The sequence below is a fragment of the Octopus bimaculoides genome, chromosome 9 (genome assembly GCF_001194135.2).
Source record: "Octopus bimaculoides isolate UCB-OBI-ISO-001 chromosome 9, ASM119413v2, whole genome shotgun sequence".
NCBI classification, from domain to species: domain Eukaryota; kingdom Metazoa; phylum Mollusca; class Cephalopoda; order Octopoda; family Octopodidae; genus Octopus; species Octopus bimaculoides.
Window position 1 is genome coordinate 19842888 of NC_068989.1, and position 5869 is coordinate 19848756.

General features: G+C 35.3%; 1 protein-coding gene across 14 annotated transcripts in view; it reads right to left on the reverse strand.

Annotated features, from left to right (window-relative positions):
- The window catches only part of LOC106876198 (nuclear receptor-binding protein), a 127663-nt gene that overhangs the window by 58262 nt on the left and 63532 nt on the right, over positions 1-5869 (reverse strand). The window lies entirely within an intron of this gene.

Below are 5869 nucleotides of genomic sequence, written 5' to 3' on the forward strand. Positions count from 1 at the left end.
ATTTCCAACCCTCACCTTACTGGCAGCATCTCTGTACATGGCTCGCACAGCTCTCACTAACCATTCTTCTATCCCAAGTTTCCTCATTGACCACCAGATAAGGGATCGGGGGACCCTGTCAAACGCTTTCTCCATGTCAACGAAAGCCAGGTACAGAGGTTTATCCTTAGCTAGGTATTTCTCTTGCAACTGTCTCACTAGAAATAAGGCATCAGTAGTGCTTTTACCTGGCACGAACCCAAACTGCATCTCATCTAAATTGATTCGCTCCCTAATTAGTTGGGCTATGACCCTCTCTGTAACTTTCATAACCTGATCTAACAGCTTGATGCCTCTGTGTGTTTATATTGTAGTCTTCTATATAGCATAACAGTTGCTCAACAAATAGATATCCATAAGACAAGTACTAAACTGAAGTATGTGGTCAGCTAAAAATGCTTCAGAGCAGTGTCCCAGCTTGACTACAGGTCAATGAATGAAACCAGTAAAAGGGTAATACAATACTAAGTTTATTAGTGGCATCACTGTTTCTAAATTAAGACCTTTTTCTATAAAATTAGATCAGAATTACAAAACATGTAGACAGATACTATCAACATGGTGATTGTTATGGATAAGCAATTAATATACAGTTTTTCTGAAATAATCAAAAATGTCTTAACAGCATTTAACAATTCACACTAGCTTAGTTTTAGTTTGAGAAAAATATTTGATTGTGTTTCGGTTATCAACACTAATCTTCTCAGTCAGTCACAAGAGACTTATTTTCAACATCAGTTCTTTCTTGGTTGTTTACTGTTTCAACTAATTTCCACAACACACACACACTTTCAGAATTCAGTGACTTCATTTGTCGCAACAAATTAAAAGAATAATAATGGAATAGCTGCGGTTTTAATTTTAATATTAATGACAGACACTCCAGTACCAGTCTGAGACAGCAAAGAAAAAGAATAATCCCTCCACTCAAGAAAAAAAACAAAACAAAAACAAACAAACACTAATACCACATTCAGGATTTCAATCATATAATAATCTACTTCTTGCCAAGCAATCTCATTACCAATTCCACTAGAGTGTACAAATAAAGGATATTAGAAAGATAAAAGACTTTTTGTTTAACAAAAGCATGAATGATAACATTTTTAGCCATAAGAGATGTGGTTTCTGAAAGATTCATGCTGTTCTTAAAATCAAATATTAATTGAAGGAAATCAATAAAATGTTAAGGACAATAATTTGCCCCTGTAGTATCTCACTAAGTTAGCAATGTAACTATGGTTTCAAATTTAGGTACAAGACCAGCAATTTACAGGGAGGGGGGTAAGTTGATTACATCGACCCTAGTACACAACTGGTACTTATTGACATTGAAAGAATGAAAGGAAAAGTTGATCTTATTGGAATTTGAACTCAGAACAAAGACAGACGACATGCCACTAAGCATTTTGCCTGGTGTGCTAACAATTCTGCCAGCTTGCAGTCTTCTTTTCTGCAATTGGCACAAGACCTGGAATTTGGTGGGAGGGGGCTAGTTGATTATATCAACCCCAGTGTTCAACTAATACTTATTTTATCAACCCCAAAAGGATGGAAAGCGAAGTGAACTCAGAGTGTAAAGATGGATGAAATGCTGCTAACCATTCTCCAGCTCGTCACCTTAGTTAGTAGTATAATAACGATGACTTAATGTATGAAATGCAATACAAGCTCACTTAGCATTTAGTCCATCTCAGACTTTTTTTAACCAGTAATTGTACTTTTCAATTCCCAAGGCTATTCTATTGATTCTTACACAAAACAGACCTGTAGATAACAGTAGAATAGTTATCATCAATCATCACCTGTTTCTAAGTAAGGTAATATTTCTCCATAACCAGATAGGTTTTCAAAGAATATTGGAAACAAAGGACACAGCTTGCATGACAGTGATACTTGTTTTTATAACTATCATGTGCTGTCACGGCAAGAAGATAGTAATGTACATACATACACATAGATGGGCTCCCTTCAGTTTTTGTCTATCAAATCTGTTTTACAGGACTTTAGTTAGTCTAGGGTTATAGCAGAGGATACTTGTTGAAGATGCTATGCAATGCAACTGAATCCAGAACCATGTGATTGGGAAGGAAACTTCTTACCACACAGCTTATCATATGTGGGAAATCATTTTGTTAGGGCATTTAATTAAAGGAATTACAAGAACATTGGTAAAAATTACTTTGCAGCATTCAGTTACATTCCTTTAGAATGAAATTCAAACCTTGCTGTGGTCAACTTTTGTTTTTTGGGTCAAGTACTGATTATAATTGAATATATATGCTCCCACAAAATGTCTTGTGGCAATGCTAGAAATCCATATTCTGTTACAGTGCCAACATTTGAAATTTCTTTGGCTTGTTTGTACCACATTCCTAACAATGTCATTAAATTCATTCCCTCTAGATATTTAGATTTAAATGCATTTTCACCAAGTATTAACAAGTAAACATGCCAGAATACACAATTATTTACATATCAATATTAGTACTTGGTAGGGCACCGAGCTGGTAGAACCGTTAGCACACCAGGCAAAATGCTGCTAAGCATTTTATCTGTCTTTACATTCTGAGTTCAAATTCCACTGAGGTTGACTTTACCATTCATCCCTTTGAGGCTGATTAAATACATACCTATTGAACCCTAGGACCAATGTAATCGACTTATCCCCTTCTCGAAATAGCTGGCCTTGTGCCAAAATTTGAAACTAATATTAGAACCTGGTTAAATATAGAATCTGTTAATAGTTTTCGTCTAAGTGGTATTATCATTATTGTCTTAGTATTCTTCCTCTCTCAGAGTTTCCCATATCTTTCCAATCTCTTCATACATGCAACATGAGACACATAACTATAAGGAAAGATGGAGGGAGAAAGACAGAAGAGAGAAAAAATATGATAAACCATTCCTTTACAGAATGATTCACAAATTATGTTGTTGTTGGCACTCCGTCGCTTACGACGTCAAGGGTTCCAGTTGATCCGATCAACGGAACAGCCTGCTCTTGAAATTAACGTGCAAGTGGCTGAGCACTCCACAGACACGTATACCCTTAACGTAGTTCTCGGGGATATTCAGCGTGATAAGGCTGACCCTTTGAATTACAGGCATATCAGAAACAGGAAGAAAGAGTGAGAGAAAGTTGTGGTGAAAGAATACAGCAGGGTTCACCACCATCCCCTGCCGGAGCCTCATGGAGCTTTAGGTGTTTTCGCTCAATAAACACTCACAGTGCCCAGTCTGGGAATCGAAACTGCGATCCTATGACCGCAAGTCCGCCGCCCTAACCACTGGGCCATTGCGCTTCCACTTCACAAATTAATATAATAATTAAAAGACGTAACTGCCAAGAATAACAAAGGCTCTTGATTGTTTTGATATGAAAAACTAAGGCAGTATAATCACAGGAAAACAAAACACACACTCTCTTTCTCTCGCACATGCATACACTTAAACACACATACATACATTAACAAACATATTTATTACCTAACTTTTAGTAGCAACCTTATTATTATTATTATTATTATCATTATTATCACAATTCATTAATATGTAAGACCCTATAATCTTAGCTGAAAGCAAATGGAAAAAAAATTCAATGGAATTTGGAAAAAACATAAATAAATACAAACAAGCAACAAATTCCAATAAACTCTCATCTGTGTTCTATTTCAAATATCAAACCTAAATCTGATAAACATAGAACTCAAGATTGCAATAAAAGTTGAATCCAAAGTGTTTATACTTCTAGAAAAGGAAGATACAATTTCCAATTTTCCCCACATTAATGTCATTTTTTTTTCTAAATTGGCACTGGCTGGAAAGATTTATCCAAAGATCTTTGCTAAGATCAAATCTGCTTTTGGTGGTGGATGGTGGTGGAGAGGTACCTCCTCTCCCCATGAAATGTTATCTTCTTCCTGCTATTACTACTAACACTATCACCAAAAATTTTATTACAAAATAACTAAATATTTTTTTCTCAGCTAAGGCACATTTTTTTGGTCTGATGCTAAGCTTTAGTTTCTTACCATGAAGTGGATAAAAAGACAAATCTCTCAGTAGACAGAATGCTGGTTTATCTTAGACACCATTCCCTAATGATCTGGACCATCAGTAGCTATGTTAACTCAACTGACTAAATACACCTGCAATGAATTTAAACTCAAGCCTTCAGATAAACAACAAGTGTATAAAGGACTTTATTCAATTACCTATACTTTTTCCTTACAAATTTCAGGCCTTGTACTAATGCAGTTAATAATAATTTTTGTTTCATGGTAATGATGGAGAGGGGGAAGGGCAAAACCAAGTAGAATGCTGCTCTAAAAGCCTTACATTATATACTCTTTCAGCTTTCTATGCACCTAGACTAGCCAAGGCCTTTTATTCCTTTATGACTGTTAAAATATCACCAGTAATATCCTAGAATTGATAACCCCTTACCTTAAACCTTTAGCATTCAGAATGCTCTGTCAAATGTAATGTTCATCTATTCACATGGTTTTGAATTTATCAAGCATTATTTCATAGCTTTGGGAGTTGAATCAAGTGATTCTTTGTTTTTTTGAATGATATCGTAAGGTAGATATGAAAGGCTAGATCAGGTCAGATTGAATATAAAACAGGCAGAAAATTTGGGTTGGATAAAACCAGTTTAAATGCTAAAGGACTAACAATAATAATAATGATAAAAACTAAAATGGTACTATATCCAAAAAACCATTATTTTTATTAAAATTCTGTACATTCTGAATTCAAAGTTTGTGGGGATCAACTCTGCCTTTCATTCTTGCATGGAGGAATCAATAAGATAGTGCCAATAATAATAGAATACTTGGAGATGATTTAAATAACTGCACTCACCTCCAATCAATGGTCTAGTGTCACTGTTAGAATAATAAGTATGGTGTTATAGATATTTAGGACTAAGTACGGTTCATTCATGTTATTGTTTTAATTGTTATTGTTCGAGAGGATGAGGAGGGAAGAAACAGAGAGAATGAGACAAAGCACCAGCACCTGCAGCAGAGATGAGATGAAAGAGAGATGCAAGAGAATATGCAAATTATGGCTGGTTATTGATTAGGTGAAAGGTTAATACAAAACAAAGAGGAAATGAAGGGAAAAAATTATTGGAACAGCCAATGTTTTGACAGTTTCTATTGACAAAGAGACTGAAAACATGCAAGGTTATTAGTCAGAGTGAGGAAAATGACATGTTGAAAATTAAAATTTGTTTTTAAATAATATAAATGGCAGTGGTAATATATAATTGGTACAAGGCCATAGAGGAATAGAGGGGTGGTAGATGATTTAATTGCCTCTTAATATACTACTGAGGCTTAATTCATTGAACCCTACCCAGCACAAAGAATGAAATGCAAATTTAACCCAGTAAGATTTGAACTCAAGAACTTAAAGGACATGTACCTAAACACATCAAGGCAGCATTTAGTACAGTATCAACACAAGTGAACTTCTTTTGTTGGAGCCCCAGAATGATATGGCAGATAAAATCTTGTGTAAAGAAATGAAACTAAATAACAAAAAGCAGTTAATAATAGAGGCCAGCAATTTTAGGGGGAAAGAAACGGTTGACTATATTGATCCCAGTACTCAACTGGTACTTATTTTGTCAACCCCAAAAGGATGAAAGGTAGAGTCAGCCCCACTGGAATTTGAACTCAGAATGTAAAGAACCAAAAGAAATGCTGCTAGGCATTTTGTCCAACATGCTAATGATTCTATCATTTGCCACCTTAACAACAGTAATTCTTCAAAAATTTTGTCACAAAACCAGGAATTTCAGTGGGAGGGGGGGGGG